This window comes from Leptonychotes weddellii, chromosome 1, assembly GCF_054177405.1.
Source record: "Leptonychotes weddellii isolate Sample4059 chromosome 1, ASM5417740v2, whole genome shotgun sequence".
In the NCBI taxonomy this organism is placed as follows: Eukaryota; Metazoa; Chordata; class Mammalia; order Carnivora; family Phocidae; genus Leptonychotes; species Leptonychotes weddellii.
In genome coordinates, this window is record NC_138369.1 from 84,390,457 (window position 1) to 84,410,817 (window position 20,361).

General features: G+C 36.3%; 1 protein-coding gene across 6 annotated transcripts in view; it reads right to left on the bottom strand.

Moving 5' to 3' along the window:
• Positions 1-20,361, bottom strand: part of TFDP2 (transcription factor Dp-2) — a 149,970-nt gene that overhangs the window by 85,257 nt on the left and 44,352 nt on the right. Inside the window, exon 3 of one of the 6 annotated variants that reach the window (XM_081827411.1) lies at positions 6,659-6,693. The exons of the other annotated variants lie outside the window; for them this stretch is intronic. The gene's annotated coding sequence lies outside the window, so the exon portion shown is untranslated. The remainder of the gene's footprint in view (positions 1-6,658; positions 6,694-20,361) is intronic. 6 annotated transcript variants of the gene reach the window in all.

Consider the following 20,361-nt stretch of genomic DNA (forward strand, 5'->3'; position numbering starts at 1 on the left):
CAGGAAGGGAAAAATGAAGGGGGGAAAATTGGAGGGGGAGACGAACCATGAGAGACTATGGACTCTAAGAAACAAACTGAGGGTTCTGGGGGGGGGGGGATGGGTTAGCCTGGCGGTGGGTATTAAAGAGGGCACGTATTGAATGGAGCCCTGGGTGTTATACGCAAACAAGGAATCATGGAACACTACATCAAAAACTAATGATGTAATGTATGGTGATTAACATAACATAAAATAAAATTAAAAAAAAATCAGGTAATTTAAGTCTTAGATATCATCTTTTTTTGACCCAACCTGAGTCTCTTTTAATGTGTATGTTAATATATCATTTTTATTCTAATTACTGATAAGGTGGTCTTACATTCTCTCACTCTTATTATTCTTCCTACTCTTTAATATCAGCTCCTTTAATTCTGTCCTTTGCTAATAACACTGCAGACATTTTCTTTTTCCTAATAACACCATAAATATTTTTCCATTGTCTTTTGCTATTTAGTAGCAAACAGAAACTCTGATTAGTTTTATTTACAGCTTCTGTAGCAGTCTCCTTTTCACCTCTGTCTGAATGCTTATAGTGTATCTTTTACTCCTCCTCAAACTTTTCAACCTGATGTATCTAGTACTCACGTATCACTGAAATCCTTTAAACTATAAACTTAGGTTTTCTTAAGTTCAAGGATGTTGTCTTCTATTTCACCTTTGATTATTGCTTCTCTTCTATTTATTATTCTTTTCTTTAGGAATATTATTTATCTATACATTGAATCTTTATTCTTTGCACATTTCATTTGCATTTTTGATCCTTTTCTACTGTTACATTTCAGAAGGCATCCTCTAACTTCTCTTCCACATCACTGACTTGGTTCAACATTATCTTTTGACCCCTTCACTGTGAATTTTAATAGTAATACTTAATTTCAATATCTCTATGAGTTTTTTAAAAAGATTTATTTATTTGAGAGAGAGTGTGTGCATGCGCGGGAGGAGGGGGAGAGGGAGAGAGAGAATCTCAAGCAGACTCCCCACTGAGCCTGGAGCCCAAAGCAGGGCTTCATCTCACAACCCTGAGATCATGACCTGAGCCGAAACTGTGTCGGATGCTCAACCGACTGAGCCACCCAGATGCCCCTGATATCTTCATGAATTTTGATGAGTCTTGAAGAATTTCAAAATGCAGAAAAGTACAAAAAGTGATTCAAGATCCTTTGTAATCATCTTTATTTCCTCTAGCACCAGGGCCCTGGAGGTGGTCCATATGGATTCAAATATGAGACTTCCCTCTTAGTTGTGTGATCTTGGGGAATTAATTTAAAGTATTTCAATTTCCTTTGGAATAATCACTTAATTAGATTTAATTAGCTAATTCATGAGTGGGTATTTATTTATTTGAGAGGGAGAGAGAGAGCATAAACAGAGGGTGGGGCAGGGAGGAGAGAGAGAGAGAGAATCTTTTTTTTTTTTTAAAGATTTTATTTATTTATTTATTTGACAGACAGAGGTGCAGCGAGAAAGGGAACACAAGCAGAGGGAGTGGGAGAGGGAGAGGGAGAAGCAGGCTTCCCCCAGAGCAGGGAGCCCCATGCGGGGATCGATCCCGGGGCCCTGCAGAAGGCAAACACTTAACGACTGAACCACCCAGGCACCCCGAGAGAGAGAGAATCTTAAGTAGACTCCATGCCCAGCATGGAGCCTGACTCAGGGCTTGATCTCACGACCCTGAGATCACGACCTGAGCTGAAATCAAGAGCTGGACACTTAACCAACTGAGCCACCCAGGCGCCCCATGAGTGGTTTTAATACAGTATCTATTACTCAAAAATAGTTAGCTATTATTAGTATAAGCTTTGCTGATATCTTGGTGGGTTACTTTCTTTGTCAATCTGCTGTCTTTAACATACAATTTCAGATTCATTAAATAACTTTGAGAAGAAAGTAAATACCATCTAATATCTTGTTTTTTCCAAGTATGATTTTCCTCTGTGACTTAAGTATAAGATTCCTTTATTTTGCAGTTTCTTAATAAGCCCATGATGGTTTTTTAAAAATGTTATCAATTATTTGAAAGTTGAGCAAACCAACCAGGTTTGATGTTTGCTAAGAAAAAAGTTATATAAATTCTAGTTGGTTTCTCTCCTTTACTGTCCACCTGGGTATTATCTGACTTCTAACTCTCAGTTCTTTATTTGGAGAAAAAATTGATTCATACAACTCTAGCCAAATATCTGGTGTCAAGCAGTACAGAGGATCATGGCTCTCATCTATTATGGAGATTAAGATCTCTTCAAGGATCCTTTAAAATTATATACTTTTTATAGAATTTTGTTTACCAATTCAGTCTGTCACACCTTGAAGTCAACTGTGGATCCTAGGTTAAGGATCCCGCTTTACCCTTTGCTCTGATGAACTAAGGAAGACTCTGATCCTGTTGCCTAGTTATGTGATGTGTATGATTAGCAATTTAATCCTGGATACTTTGAAACAGAACATATTCTTCCCTAATCAAAAGCAGGGTCTGACCGTGAGTTGTTTTAAGCTGGTGGCTGGTACAAGAGAGTTCATTAAACTGTTCTCTTCTACTCTTGTACATATTTGAAATTTTCCAAAATAAAACACTTCATTTGTATTTATTTGAAGTAGGGCCTGAAAAAATGCATTCCAACACCATGGATTTTCTCCTCTCTGCCCCTTCCCTACTACTATTCCCTTCACATCTGAAAATGTACCCAAACCAGTCTACTTCTTCCTTTACAGAACTGTGGTCACCAAGGGAAGTAGAGAGGTAATGATAAGAGAGATGGGAGGGAGAAAAAGAACCCGGGATGCTGCAGATAACAGTTGCAACACATAGTGGGTGGCTGCCAAGTTTCTAGTTGGCAAAGACCCTACTTCCTTAAGCTGTAGGTATGCAAGAGAGATGGGTAGAAAGATCTACCTTTTTTCTGTCTATCTTTGCTATTCTGTCTCAGAAATCTGTCTTTACTTTTACTGACAGAAAATCCTCCGAATGTCTGGCATATTTTAATTTGCATTTCTAGTTTCTCATTCTATTTATAACTCTGCTTCTCTATGTATTTTCACCTATTTGATCATAGCATAAAAGAGGAGATTAAGTAGGGTCCCACTAGCTGACTGCCTGCTAAGCCCAGGCTTCCCACCACTGAATTCTTAAGTCTAAAAGGTCCTACAATAATCTGGCACATGTGCAACCTGGGAACAACAGATAGGTGGAAGAGACAGCTTTTGATCTATTCTTGCTTTCCTTAACTTTCGTATCACAATTTTACATATACAGAAGTATGTTTACTGATATTAGTGAGCATACAGAATACAGCATAGAAAAAAAGAAAGTATTACTTTCTCTCAAGGAAGCTCTAGCCCAGATTAACAGCTAGCAACTGCCAACAGATATAAGGTTTAAACAGAAGCATTATAGCAACCAATTAGAAATATTCAAATTCATCCACAATAAAGTGCACATAATAAAACTTAGACATTGGTGAGCTAATATGCCAATTACCAGGGACACTCGCAAAATAAAGTAAAAAACAAGTTAGCACACAAATAATATTAAAAACAATTAGCATAATGGGGTAGATTGAGATTATTTAGAGATATGGTACTTTAAATTCCCTCTGGTCTTGTCAATAATGGTCCATGTTAATCAAAGATCTCCTGAGAAAGATATGAACACAGAGCAATGTGTTTAGAAGACTGACCTCCAATCTGAAAGATGTGATTTGAACTGTTTCTACCACTTGGGAAGGTTAGTGGCTCTGCGCTTCAGTCTTCTCACCTCTAAAATGGGTATAATAAGAGTACTATTCTTACAAGGAGGTTGTGAGGATTATATGAAATAATAAACATAAAGAGCTTAGTTAGCACAGGGGCACCTGGCTGGCTCAGTCTGTAGAGCGTGCAACTTATGATCTCAGGGTTGTGGGTTCATGCCCTATGTTGGGTGTAGAGATTACTTAAAAAAAAAAAAAAAAAAAAAAAAAAGCTTAGCATAATTCCTGGCAAATAGCACTTCAAAACACAACAGACTTTTTATAACAAGTAAACTGACCTCTTCTTTCAGGGTGTTAATCCCTTGAAAGTGCTGAGACAAAATAAGGTGGTAACTAAGGTCAAATGGTACTTCAGACAAAAGGTAAAAACAAAAGGAAACAAAAACCAAAAACAAATTACAGACCAATATCCCTCAAAAATTTTAAACAAAATTTTAGCAAACTGAATCCAAGAATATATAAGAAGAATATATCAGGTCTAACTGGAGTTTATGCCAGGAATCCAATGTTGGCTTAATATCAGAAAAATAAAAAAAAAATTAAAAAAGAAAGAAAATCAGTCAATGTTATTCACTGTGTATCAACAGAATAAAAAAGAAAAATTACACTATCATCGTGATCAATACAGATAAGGTATTTGACAAAATTCAACAACCACTGGTAATAACAACTTTCATTAGGCAAGGAATAGATGGGAACCTCCTCAATGTGCTAAAAGGCAACTACTGAAAACCTATAGCTAAAAATCACATTGAATGGTTAAAAATTTGAATGCTTTCTCCTTAAGATTAGGAACAAGACAATGATATCCACTTTCACTACTTCAACACTGAAATATTCTTAGGGCATTAAGTAAAGAAAAAGGAAAAGAGACATGAAAATAAGAAAGGAATAAGTGAAACAGACAAAATTTTGGTCTATGTGGAAAATTCTATGGAATCTATCCTTATAGTTAGTTTATTGGCAAGGTCACAGGCAACAAGATCAATATATAAAAATCAATTGTATTTCCACATTCCAGCAATTAAAAAATCAGAGCTTGAAATAAAAAGATATAATTTATAATAACATTAAAAATATAAAATAGTTTGCAATAAATTTAACAAAGTATGTGCAAAGCCTGTACAGTGAAAATTACGTTTTGGTGAGACAAACTACAGAAGACATAAATAAAGGACAGATAAACCATGCTTATAAATTGGAAGATTCAATATTAAGAAATCATTTCTTTCCAAATTCATCTATAGATTCCACTCAATTCCAATCAAAATCCCAACAGATACTTTTGTAGAAATTTACAAACTGATCCTAAAATTTATACAAAAATGCAGAAGACCTAGTATAGCCAAAAAAGCTTTGAAACAGAACAAAGTTGGAGGACTTACACTACCTGATTTTAAGACTTAATATACAGGTAAAATAGAGTGTCTCAATGTTGGTACTATTGATATCACAGACTGGCTAATTCTTTGTGATGGGCAACTGGCCAGTACACTGTAGGATGTTTAGCAGCATCCTGACCTCTATCCCTATCAAAGGCAAATCCTTCACCTGCCAGTTGTAACAATCAAAAATGTCTCCAGAAACTGCCAAATGTCCAATGGGGGGCAAAATTGCCCTTTGTTGAGAACTACTGAGCTACAATAAGCAGTGTGTTACTGACATGAAGATAGACATTTAAATCAATGGAACTGAACAGAATCTAGAAATAGACCCTCAACTTAGAGTCAACTGATATTTGACAAAGATACAACGCAATTCTATAGGAAAAGACAATCTCAGTAAATGATGCTGTAATGACTGGTTATTCGTATGGAAGAAAAATAAACCTCACCCTTCACCTCACTCCATACATGAAAATTTAACTCAAAACTTATCACAGATAAATTTAAGAGCAAAAACTATAAAACTCCAAGAAAAAATATAGGAGAAAACTTAGTAATTTTGGCTTAGACAAAGATTTCTTAGAACTTAAAGAAGCACAAACTTTTAACTGATAAATTATACATTAAAATACAAAACACGTTTGTGCCTCAAAACTTACTGTTAAGAAAATAAAAAGGCGGGGCGCCTGGGTGGCTCAGTTGGTTAAGCGACTGCCTTCGGCTCAGGTCATGATCCTGGAGTCCCGGGATCGAGTCCCGCATCGGGCTCCCTGCTCAGCGGGGAGTCTGCTTCTCCCTCTGACCCTCCTCCCTCTCGTGCTCTCTCTCATTCTCTCTCTCGCAAATAAAAAAAAAAAAAAGAAAAAAGAAAATAAAAAGGCAAGCTACAGGCTGGGAGAAAATATTTGTAAAATAAATATCCGATAAAGGACTTGTATCCAGAGTAAGACAATAATAAGGCAAACAACCCAATGAAGGAAGATGGGCAAAAAATTTAAACAGTTGCTTCACCAAAGAAGACATGCTGATGGCAAATAAGCACATGAAAAGATGCACATCATTAGTCATTAAGGAAATGCTTATTAAAACCACATTGGGGCCCCTGGGTGGCTCAGTCGTTAAGCGTCTGCTTTCGGCTCAGGTCATGGTCCCAGGGCCCTGGGATCGAGCCCCACATTGGGCTCCCTGCTCGGCGGGAAGCCTGCTTCTCCCTCTCCCACTCCCCCTGCTTGTGTTCCCTCTCTTGCTGTGTCTCTCTCTGTCAAATAAATACATAAAATCTTAAAAAAAAAAAACAAAAACCACACTAACATACCATATAAACCCACGTGAATAGCTAAAATGAAAAAAGACCAACCATACCAAGTGCTGACAAGGACACAGGGCAACTAGGACTCCTATTAAGTTGCTGATGGGAATACCAATTCGTACAGACACTTTAGGAAACATGTTTGACAATTTCTTAAAAGTTAAGCATACACTTACCAGATGACCCAGCAATTCCACTCCTAGGTATTTACCTTAGAAAAATAAAAACTTCTGTCAACACATAAGGTTGTATTTGAATGTTCACAGCAGCTTTATTCATAATAGTCCACAAGTGGAAACAATACCAATGTTCATCAACTCATGAATGGATAAACAAATTGTGGTAAATCCATATAAGGGAATACTAGTCAGTAATAAAAAAGAACACCACCAACAAAAAAGAAGTACTAATACACACAACAACATGAATAAATCTCAAAAGCATTATCCTAAGTATAGGAATCCAGATACAAATGGTATTAATAAAGTACCCAAATTATTCTATATAGCTAAAAATAATTCTGATTTTCAGTAGCTTTTTTGTGGTTATATAAATCACTGACTCTTAACTACCTTTTGTTATTTAACGTAAGTGTCTAGTATCCTTAAAACAACTACAAACCCTTTTGCCATAAGGGTTATTGTGTATCTCTGCACAGCATTTCACAGTACTACACATTAGTATATCAATGCACAGGCTCCATAATTCTCATTCAATAAAACAAGTGGAATGCAGCATACATATTACAATAGAGTCAGGATACCTGGGTTCAAATCCCAGCTGACTACATGGGGTAACCTGTGTTAAGGCATTTAATCTGTGTTAAGTCATTTAAGTCAATTATCTAAATCTAATTTAAGTGCATTTAATCTGCACTATTCTTATTCATTAAACTGAAAAGCACTGGGGTATAAAGTGCAGAAAGAGTGTTAGGGACATTGGGGTGGTACAATTAACAATCCCAATGTATGTGAGGCTGTAGTAAGGACAGAAATCTCCTGAAGAGCAAAGGGCCAAAAGTCACACTGGAACTTGATTTTTCAGAAGAAGCACAAGAAAGTGGAGACTCATGAGGCTTCCTGTCTTTTGGGTGTTAAGCAGGAGGTATCAGAAAAGTTACTGCAGGGATAACTGGCTTGTGCCAGACAATCAATCACAGAAGCATTCATTTTGATCCTTCAATAAAATGTCCTTCTATCATTGGGAAGCACTACATCTAGGGGAAATTAGCTATTTCAAACTGATATAAAACAGGTTAGTTTTAGTCTGCTGATGTGTGATTTCCATAGTAACCTATTTCAGTAACAGAGAAACCAAAAGTTCTGATATTTGGTATATGTGATTGGCTGAGAATCCACAATTGGTGGAATTAAGAATGCCTATGAATCAAAAGCCAGAATCATTCAAGGAATTACAAAATGGCGGGCCTGAGAAGCTTCATTAGGGATTTTCTGTGTCCCTACCATGTGTTAAAAACGTGCAAGATTACATATTTTATCACTTAGTCTTCACACTAACCCTTACAAAGTAGCTTATAGTGATAATAATCAGTTTACAATGATTTAAATGATCTCTCATTTAGAGATGAGATTATCATTCCGGTTTTAGGGATGAGAAAATTGATATTTTGAAATACAACTTAGTAATTTGTCCAAGTAGTCACCATTAGTATGTGACAGGCTAAGATTCAAACTCAGAGCTTTTGATTCCATGTCCTTACCACCACTTAAAACCTATTACCACTAACAAGTCCAGCTTCCAACTCTTGATACCAGCACAATTCCTAGAAAAGAGCTGCATAATAACTTTTTGTTTTTCTTCTAAGGTGGACAGAAGGCAGATATAATCTAAGGTAGGCAAGAAACAGGTATCACCTCCAGCTATCACAAGGGGAAACTAAAACTTAGATGTAAAGTGATAAAGCAAGTTTCTGAATCTTGGCATTCCTAGCCCTTTCTCTGTATTAGCATTCCCTGATAGTCATCTTGATAATGATGACGATGAAGAGGAAGAAAAGATGGAGGAAGAGAAAAGTACATGCAATTATAAGACCAAGTGTTTTCATTCTCTGAATAGCCCACACATATTTTTTGACTACCTACAAAGGTCGAGCCAGTGCTTGATACAACAGTGAATAAAAAGACACAGTTTCTACCCATAGGGAACTTTTACCCTAGTGGGAAGATACTGACAACGAAATGGACAATTTAAATATGGTGCAGAAACAGGATAGCACAGGGGGCCACAGGGGCAGATATAAGACAACTAAGATGAAGACGAAGACGAAGATGAAGCAGGGCTACAAGACATCCAGTTAAATTTTTGAATTTCAAATAAACAGTGAATACTGTTACAGTATAAATATGTCCCAAATATTGTCCTGTATTTTAATTTGCTACATCTGGCAACCCTAGGTGGGGATGATATTTGGAAAAGTGCCTCACAGGAGATGATATTTAAGATGAAAACTGAATTATTACTCATCCCCAACAAATTTGGACCCTGAAAATATTTATCCGTTGCTGGCCTATAGACTCACCATGTGGCAACGATCTGAAACCTCCTGACAGTAGCCAGGGAGGAACTGAGGGCTTTTACCAAGAGCCATGTAGTAAGCCATCTTAGAAGTAGGTCTTCCAGACATAAACTGACTCTTAAAATGCCTTCAGGTGATTTTGCTTTACTGAGTAGCGGAGGTGCTTGGGAACCAGGCTGTGAAATGTGTGCATACAGAGAGGGGAAATTTGCAGAACGGTCTGGAAATGAGGTTTAGATAAGCACAGGCTTTCAGGATGTTTATGTGAAAAACCTTCCACACTCAATACCTTCTCCACTCCAGACATAGTCCAGCCCTCAGATGACTACAGCCCTGGTCAACAGCTTGATTACAATACATGAGAGACCTTGAGGCAGAATCACCTAGGTAATAAGCCACTCCTGACCCTCAGAAACTGTGTGAGAATACAAAATGTTTGTTGTTTAAAACTGTCAGGTTTTAGGATAACTTGTGATGTGAAGTAGGTAAGTAATGCTGTGCCCAACAGAGTTCTGCACCCCGAAATAATGGGCCTACACCAGTACCCCATGATGCTCTTCCATTGCTGAGAACAGCCACAATTAGTATGGGTGGCTTCAGCAAGAATAAGGTGGTGGATCCAGAGGCGCCACAGCTGTGACTGTCACTCACTTACACCTCCCACCAGCAGGAGATCTGAAGGGCATATTTCCATGGCCACCACAGCATAACAAAAGTTTATTAAGGACAGCATATCCTTTCTGGAACAAAATAAGAGCTTTCTAAAAGAACAAAACAAAACAAGAATATTTCTCTGAGTTCAGCTCAGTCACTTGAGAGAACTGTGTAAAAGCAGAAAGATAAGCAAAATAATACAGTAAGTTAACAGAGCTAAGAAAAAATCCAAGTCTTGGATTAGCTGTGGTTCTCAGCTTGATTTCATGTGTGTTAAGAATTAATACTGCTCTCCCAACCAGGAAAATAATTTGTTCCTGGGTGGGTTGTTTTGATTCTTCCATCTAGAAAGGAATTTCAGAAACTTAAGGATAATGTAAAAATGAAGAGCTGTGAACTGTGGTTAATCAACTAATCCAGAATTTCTAAGTACTCGTTGAAACAATGTGAGTGTTATAAATTCCATAATTTATTTTATTCCAATAGATGAAGTGTAAGTGATTTCATTCCAACTATCTAATGTGAACAGAAAAATCTCAGAGAAACACATTTCTCTTTTTTCCCCAAAATACAGATGAGTTGAAAGGGAGCAGGTAACAGTGTAGAACTAAGTATGACTGCAGGAAGATGCTGGAAGTTTTCTTTGATCACAGCCCCCAGACTCAGCCCTTAGCTTTATAATAGAGTTTTCCATCCAAATTATCTCAGAGTTCATGCTAGTATGACATATTTTTCCCCAGGCCACTTCAAGACCAACAAACTTAGTATGTGCTTATGTTAGAATCCTTTAAGGTCTGTGTTCCAGATATATTAGATGTCACTCTTCTCCTTATGGCCTGCAAAACAGTCACAATTATTTTACAAGATCCCCAATTCAATTTTCATAGAAACTGAAGGACTTACATCTCTAGGATAGTTAATTCACTGATTTAAGTAAAGCCTGATCTAACCTGTGTTTTCTAGAAATTTCTGTCAGTTAACATTTTTAAGTATTCTATTTTTTAAATACCCAACTCATTTAAAATTTACCTTGGTATACTAATTCTAGGTATTAAAAGAAAGGACATAGTAATGAAAGAAAATAAAATCTAGAATATCTCTGAATTTGAGTATCTGATATTATAGAATAAAACAACAGTTATTCAGCTATTTTTCTCCAGAATGAGGTAGTAATTTTCTCTATTTGCTTTGATTATATAAAATTGATACACATATTAAACAAAACCCTGAATTATCAGCCCTAAGCCCCATGTATTTTCTCTACAGCCACGCTAACACATATGCTTAAGATTTTCCAATGACTGTATCCATGTTTCTTTAAGAATTGTTGTTGGTTCATAGTGAGGTCTAAAGATCTGGAACCAAAAACCAAGGAAAGCTTTAAAAACTGGCCAGCAAAACAAACAACAATTTCTAGAGGATTAGCTGCTTTTTTAACTAAACAGTACACTGTAAAATTCTGTGATCCAGAATAGAAAAAAAGCTGAGAAAAAAACACTCAACACAAAATTCATTAATATCATCTAGGATAACAGATGCAACTCAGACACAGTTTAATTGTTTCTAATCTCTCTGCCTCCAGTTCTCTTTCCTCATATTTGGAAATTCTTTTATTTTCTTCCTCATAAAACATAATTTTTTTTCTAGTTCTCTTTTTTGTAAATAATCAATATATATTGTAGAATTTCTTACTTCACTGATTATCTTAAGAGAAAGTTCCACTTTGAAAAATTTCACCACCAACTTTCTTTTATTCCCCTCAAATACTCCTTTACAAACTAGAGAGCCAAAATCGGAGGGGAGGAGACAAGTGGAAACTCCAAGAAAACCTGAAAAAAGAAAAACCTGACAGTAGAATTTTGTCATCATTTCATCCACTCAACAAACAGATATTAAGCCCTTATGAGTCAGGTACTATGCTAGGGACAAGTCCTATTTTGTTCTCAAGAGCCTGCCATTACAATATAATCTTAAAATACCAATGAGGCTAATAAAATTATATTTATATCAAATTATATTAAATATAGTAAATACATTAAAAATAAATTAGATAAATATGTAAATAAAATTATATAAACACACACACATAATTGTTTTGGTGGAGAGGTTTTGCATTGTTTTGTACTTTCCACCTCATGCTAAAGATTCTGACAACAGGAAGAAAGGAATCAATTCTGAGAATTACACATGTAGCGTTACAAAGAGGGTATGTGTGGATAAAATGGACAGAAAACCAAGAGGTTAACATAAAAAAAAAAAAGAACATTTCAAAGTTATCAAAGCTCTAAAAGTAATATAAAAATCTGTGCAGTGCTTTATAAATATTTTATTTGAATCTAGTAATGCTTCTTCTTACAATAGCCAACAAAGTCTATCAACCTACTTACTTCTTTTTGCCGAAAACATATCTTCAATTTCATAACTGAAGTCATATGGAAATAAAATTCAATTATAAAAATACACTTGACAGATTCAAACCAAATTTCATTAGATGTTATATTACAGGATATTATATTAACACTTCAGTCTTACTTCAAGTATTAAATGTATGCTATTTTCAAAATCCACATCCATGGCCTTGACTTGTTATAATATCCTTTAAGCGCATGTAATGCTTGTAAATTCTTATAATTCAGCTCCCTGGAATGAAACAAAATGTATCTGATATAGAACTGTATACTACAACAATGTTTTATCGTAATTCCATAACCAAAAACTATGGAAAAGATTCTTCACCGCATTAATCATAAGGGAAATGCAAATTAAAACCACAGTGCATTACCACTATACACCCACCAGAATGAGGACAAGGAAAAAGATGAAAAATACCAAGTATTAGCAAGAATATAAGCAATAGGGAATCTTCATATACTGCTAGTAATAGTGTAAACTGGTATTATCACTTTGGAAAAAGTCATCTGGAAGTATCTACTAAAGTTGAGCATATGTATATTCTAACCAAACAAATTCAATCCTAGGTATATGCCCTAGAGAAATGCATGTATGTGTTCACCAAAGGACATGGACTAGAATGTTCATAAGATCATTAACTGTAATATCCCAAAACAGAAAACTACCCGAATGCCCAATAACATTAGAATGAATGGATAAATTATGGTTTATTCACACAGTGTAATATTATATAGCAATGAGAAAATTATCAACTACAACTACATACAATATGGATGAATCTCACAAACATAATGTTGAGCAGGAAAGGCAGTCACAAAAGAATACATACCATAGGATTCCATATGTAAAGCATAAAAATAGACAAGAATAAATCTATGCCATTAAAAGCCAAGACAGATACAACTTTAAAAAAAGAATATTTCAGCTACCACTTTTATTTACTATGTAATTTATAAAAAAGAAGAGAGGGAGGGAGTGGGTAAAAAAAATAAAAAAAAAAAAAAGAAGAGGAGGAGAAACTAGGTTAAATGTCAGATTAGGTAATTTAATCTTTCCTGAACAATAAACATGTGATATTTAAATTGCTAGATTTAATTTTAAAAACACCATGTTGCGGGGGGCGGGGGGCACCTGGATGGCTCAGTTGGTTAAGCGGCTGCCTTCGGCTCAGGTCATGATCCCAGGGTCCTGGGATCGAGTCCTGCATCGGGCTCTCTGCTCAGGGCGGAGCCCGCTTCTCTCCCTCTCCCTCTGCCCCTCCCCCCTGCTTGTGCGCTCACTCTCTCTCATTCTCTCTCAAATAAATAACTGAAAATCTTTAAAAAGAGCACTGTGAATTGTATAAGGCTGTTGAATCACAGACCTGTACCTCTGAAACAAATAATACATTATATGTTAAAAAAAAAAAAGAAGAAGATTGAAGGGGGGTAATCGGAGGGGGAGACGAACCATGAGTGACTATGGACTCTGAGAAACAAACTGAGGGTTCTAGAGGGGAGGGGGGTAGGGGGATAGGTTAGCCTGGTGATGGGTATTAAAGAGGGCACGTTCTGCATGGAGCACTGGGTGTTATACGCAAACAATGAATCATGGAACACTACATCAAAAACTAATGATGTACTGTATGGTGACTAACATAACATAATAAAAAAAAAACACTATGTTGGCAACAAAGCTGTTAAATAGCTTTATGGCATGTTTTTTTATATTTTGCCTTTGGATTTGGCAACTCATGCACATTTTATGTTGGTCACAAACAAGACAAATTTAGATAAGGAAATTTAAAAATGAAAACATGTAAGACGTGAGTTTTAGAATTAAATTCCAATTGCAATCAAAATCATCTTCTTCCCTTAGGGTTTGAAAGTAACCAGTATAGTTGTTACCAGTAGTAAGCAAGATGGCTAGCTCAAGTTAAAGATGTGGAAAGGTTTTCTTCCATGAGAATATAATGGGCCATATGGGAATAGGAAACAAAACAATCAGATCAACTTCATTTTCAAAATACTAATTAAGTAAGAAATCACATAAAGACCTTTTAATTTCAACAGTACTCTACTCTGCCAATTGAGTTATAAAAGTGGGTATTAAAATAATAAAGAAACAAGTTTGCAGATATCCTTTCCTCCAAAAAGAAGAATTTAAGTATATCACCCTTTTATAAAAAACAATTATTTCAAGAACTATAAAAAATAGGTATCATCATACTTTTTAAAATAAAGCAATTTAGGGAGCGCCTGGGTGGCTCAGTGGGTTAAGTGTCTGCCTTCAGCTCAGGTCATGATCCCAGAATCCTGGGATCAAGCCCCCCATCAGGCTCCCTGCTCACCGGGGGTCTGCTTCTCCCTCTCCCTCTGTGCTCACACACTTTCTCTCAAGTAAATAAGTAAAATCTTTAAAAAATAAAATATAATAAAATAAAACAATTTACATGAACTATCAGAACAGAGATTAAAATTTTATATTAAAAATGAACAAGTCATTTTATTGTGACTCAGGTATAACATATTGCATTATTAAAGCTGTTTATAAATCTACAACATGCAATCAAGACACAGAGCAAAGTGATGTAATTCTACCTAACCACAATATACACTGTGAAAGCAGTTAAGAGAAAGATAAAAAATGCGGTAACCACAGCCTATTTAAAAACACTTTAATATTTTCTGTTGTTGTTGTTGTTGTTTTAAATCAGGAACTCTTTATACTTTATTTCTAAAAGGTAATTCTTATTTAATTCTAGTATTTAATTATTTATTATGGTAACCTAACACTATTGTTTAGGTTTTATTTAATAAAACTTATCTTGTAGACAAACACTGGAAAAATGCAAGAGAGAAAAAGGATCAGATGGCACAGGTCCTTCAGGAAAAGCGAGCTACTGGAATGAGCAGGTCAATAAAACTATTTGTAGAATGGGATAGGTGTCTATTTTCAGATCATTAAGATATTTTTAAATATCCTGAAACCAAACCCAGATTCAAAAGGCAAAGCCAGAACCATTCACTGTGTTTATTAAAATAAAATCTCTTACTAAGTTTTACACAGTAAGAGAGGCCAAACTCACCCTAATATGACCTCAGATTTAGAAGCCTGCCAAAGAATCTGTATAGAAATAGCAACCAAATGTTGCTTATACCTACTGTTCAAAGTAATATAAAATAAAACAAAAGCGTACTAGATATTTTAGGACTTAAAGAGTGAAGTAAAATCCGAGAAAGAGAATATGGATAAGCGTTAGCAGCCTTTTAAATTAAACATACAAGTCTAAATTATATAAGCTAATTTATTTTTAAGATTTTGAACACTGAAATAATCTTTAACACCAATCCCTACCTTTTCCATCTTTCCAACTCCTTTTAGATTTTTTCTCACCAAGAAAGTAAAGGTTCAACTCTGTATCTGAAACTAGAATTTACTATATGTTGGCTAATTGAATTAAAATTAAAAAAAAAAAAAAAAAAGAAAGTAAAGGTTCCCTTCTTGGCAGAAATGCACTATTATGGTCCCTATAGGGAGCCATTCCAGCAGCACTTTTGGTAGAATTGTGAATTCCTTCTGTTCCTACTGCTTAGCTCACAAATTCTTTTATTCCTGTTCCCAGGCTGTGAAGATGTTTAAAAATGTTACAAAGCCTGAAACAATTAGTTTCACTACGAATGTACGTACTCTAACCTTAGCTGGTTCCCTGCTGCTACTCAGGATCCCAGAATCATCTCTAGATTAGAAACGATTTAAAATAGAATAGAACAGGGGCGCCTGGGTGGCTCAGTCATTAGGCGTCTGCCTTTGGCTCAGGTCATGATCCCAGGGTCCCAGGATCGAGCCCCGCATCAGGCTCCCTGCTCAGCGGGAAGCCTGCTTCTCCCTCTCCCACTCCCCCTGCTTGTGTTCCTGCTTGCACTCTCTCTGTGTCAAATAAATAAATAAAATCTTTAAAGAAAAAAATAGTATAGAACAGGTTCTAAGCAACAATACTCTCCAAATGGAGAATTTATAAGTTTCTCTCACAATTAAGTGGTGTTCATCCAGGAAATTCAAAGTTTTTGTGACATGTAAACATCAATCAATGTAATTCACCATACTCATGGGCTAAAAATACCCTACCATATATAATCATTGTGATAGGTACAGAAAAAAACATCTAACAAACTCCAACAACTGTTCACGATCAGAACACTCAGAAAACTAAGATTAGAAGGGAAACTTACTCAACCAGATGGAAGGCAGCTATGAAAATTCTACAGCTAACATCATACCTAATAACACAGACTTGATGCTTTCTTTCCTCCTAAGATCAGGAACATGGCAAGGATTTCTGCTCTCACTATTTCTATTCAACTTTGAACTGGAAGTCCTAATCAGTGATATCAGGAAAGAAAAAGAAATACAAATTGGAAAGGAAAAGTACAACTGTCTTTAATCACAGATGACATGATAGTATATGCAGAAAATTCTAAGGAATTTATCCAGACTTCAAGTTATATTACAAAGCTGTAGTCATCAAGACAGTATGGTACTGGCACAAAAACAGACACATAGACCAATGGAACAGAACAGAAAATCCAGAAATGGACCCACAACTATATGGTCAACTCATCTTTGACAAAGCAGGAAAGAATATCCAATAGGAAAAAGAACGTCTCTTCAAAAAATGTGCTGGGAAAACTGGACAGAACATGCAAAAGAATGAAACTGGACCACTTTCTTACACCATACTCAAAATTTACACTGACCTCTACCTCTGAAACCAATAACACATATGTTAACTAACTGAATTTAAATTAAAAAAATAAATTAAAAAAAAAACACTCAAAATTTAGATTAAAGACCTAAATGGGAGGGCGCCTGGGTGGCTCAGTTGGTTAAGCGACTGCCTTCGGCTCAGGTCATGATCCCGGGGTCCTGGGATCGAGTCCCGCATCGGGCTCCCTGCTCTGAGGGGAGCCTGCTTCTCCCTCTCCCACTCCCCCTGCTTGTGTTCCCTCTCTCGCTGTGTCTCTCTCTGTCAAATAAATAAAATCTTTAAAAAAAAAAAAAGACCTAAATGGGAGACCTGAAACTATGAAAATCCCAGAAAAGAGCACAGGCAATAACTTCTTTGAAATTGGCCATAGCAACTTCTTTCTAGATGTCTCCTGAGCAAGGGAAGCAAAAGCAAAAATAAACTACTGGGACTTCATCAAAATAAAAAGCTTCTGCACAGTGAAGGAAACAATCAACAAAACTAAAAGGCAACCTACAGAATGGGAGAAGATATTTGCAAATGACATCTGATAAAGGGTTAGTATCTAAAATATATAAAGAACTTAAAAAATTCAACACCCCAAAAATGAATAATCCAATTAAAAAATGGGCAGAATACACAAACAGACATTTCTCCAAAGAAGACATACAGATGGCCAACAGATACATGAAAAGATGCTCATTATCGCTTATCATCAGGGAAATGCAAATCAAAACTACAATAAGATATCACCTCACACCTATCAGAAGGGCAACAACACAAGAAACAACAGGTATGGGGTACCTGGGTGGCTGAGTTGGTTAAGCGGCTGCCTTCGGCTCAGGTCATGATCCCAGAGTCCTGGGATCGAGCCCCGCGTCGGGCTCCCTGCTCGGCGGGGAGCCTGCTTCTCCCTCTCCCTCTGCCTGCCTCTCTGCCTACTTGTGCTTTCTCTCTCTCTGTGTCAAATAAATAAATAAAATCTTTAAAAAAAAAAAAAAAAAAAACAACAGGTGTTGGTGAAGATGTGGAGAAACCCTCTTGCACTGTTGGTGAGATTGTAAACTAGTGTAGCCACTGTGGAAAACAGTATGGAGGTTCCTCAAAAAGGTTAAAAATAGAACTACTTTATAATCCAGCAATTGCACTACCAGGTATTTGCCCAAAGAATACAAAAATACTAATTCAAAGGGATACCTGCTGATGTTTATAGCAGCATTATCTACAATAGCCAAATTATGGAAACGCCCAAGTGTCCATCAATTGATGAATGGATAAGAAGATGTGGTACACATATATACAATGGAATATTACTCAGCCGTAAAAAGAATGAAATCTTGCCATTTGCAATGATGTGAATGGAGCTAGAGTATTATGCTAAGTGAAATAAGCCAGTCAGAGAAAGACAAATACCGTATTATTTCACTCATATGTGGAATTTAAAAAACAAAACAAATGAGCAAAGGGAAAAAAGAAAAGAGTGAGAAGCAAACCACAAAATAGACTCTTAACTATAGAGAACAAACTGATGGTTACTAGAGGGGAGGTGGGCAGGGGCATGGGTTAAATAGGTGATGAAGATTAAGGAGGGCACTTGTGATGAGCACTGGGTGTTGTATGGAAGTGCTGAATCACAATATTGTACACCTTAAACTAATATTACACTGTATGTGAACTAACTGGAATTTAAATAAAAACTTACCAAAAAAGAGAAAATCCAAAGGAATTTAAAAAAGACTTACTAGAACTGAGTTACACAAGGTGGCAGGCCATAAGATCGAAACACAAAAACCAACTGCATGTCTACATACTAGCAGAGAACAACTGAAAATTGAAATTAAAAATACCATTTACAATCGAAAAAACTCCTCAGTGATTATAGCAAGCTGGCAGGATACAAGGTTAATATACAAAATTCAACTGCTCCGAGATCAAGTCACCTGCTCTATCAACTGAGCCAGCCAGGTGCCCCTGGTAATGACTTTTTAGACACAACACCAAAAAGCATGAACCTTGAAAGAAAAAACTGATAAGCTGGACTTCATTAAAATTAAAAACTGCTTTGTGAAAGTCACAGTTTCTCTACCACCAGATAAGGAATGTCAAGTCTTTGCGCATCTTTACAAGAAACATTATGTGTTTGTATGTCGCTTCTTTTTAAACAAATGGTTATATACACAGCACGCTGATCTGCATTTTTGTTACCTTAATGAGTCTTTGTAGATCATTTAATATTTGTACTTAGCGTTCTTATTCCCAATTTTATATCCACACAGTATTCCATTATGTGTATTGAACACCAATCAAATCTTACTGGTGAACTTAGTTTGCAATATTTTGCTATTACATATAATACTGCGAAGATTAATCTTCACTTTCCAAATCTGCCAGCACATCAGTATAACCAATTCCTAAAATGGGGACTGCTGGGTTATAGGAAATGTGAATGATTAATTATTGTGAAATTGCTTCCCATAAAGGCTGCACTAATTTATGCTCGTATAAGAGAGCATATGTTACCCTACACCCTTGACAACAGTGTTTTAGCAAACGTCTTAATACTTGCCAATCTTACAGAGTGGAAAGTGGTACTCAGTGTACTTTTAAATTACACCTTTTATGAACAAGGCGGAGTACCTTTTCATCTGTGTAAGAACCATTAGTATTTCTTTTTCTGTGACTGTTTATTCATAAGTTTTGCCCATTTGCTAAAAATTGGATTGTTGGTTTGATTGTTCCCTTGTATCACTATATTCCTCTTTGTCTCTTTAAGGCCTTGAGGCTCTTAGTATATTTTATTTGATATCAATATTGTTTTGCTCACTGTACATCTTTGGCCATTTCTTATTTTCAATCTTTCTTAGATTTAAGAATTCTATGAATATATTTTTAGTTCCAAAGCAACTTTTTCTATGTTGCAACTGTATCCTCGAGGGTTTTCATTCCCTTTTCTATCACAGCTTTCTCTCATCTTTTCCATTAGCTCTGCTTCCACAGGAGGAATCTGATTATTCAGTGATCCCCTCTTCTGCGTTGCTGAATTCATTTTAATAGGCTGTAGTGTGAATAGCCATAGGCTACTGCAATCCCCTGGATGGTGCGGAACTGGCAGTCAGTGTAAGGCACGCATGTTTTAAATCTGATGCGCAAGCAATGAAGGAGCTGGCCGAGTGGAGTTGCTCTGCTGAGGTCACAAAGGAACAAGTGGAGGACATATGGCAGACCTCACTCACCTGCAAAGACATGAGCAATTCATCCCACAAGTGCAACCCTCCTAACAGCTGCCAATCAGGTAGCTTCCCAGAGGACTGTACATAGCTTGCAGGCAAGTATGGCCTCTTTCCACGTGCCAGAAATATCCAAACGTACAGACCACCCAATAGCATGTGCCTCTAAGGTAACTGAGAGATCCCTGATCTTCACCAAAGATACTGATAATTAAACACCAGATATCATGAAGCTCTATGTTACAATATTTTGCCTTCCATTTTTCTTAATGATGCACAATTATATGATTTATAACAAGGATATACAAATACTCAACTGCTTTT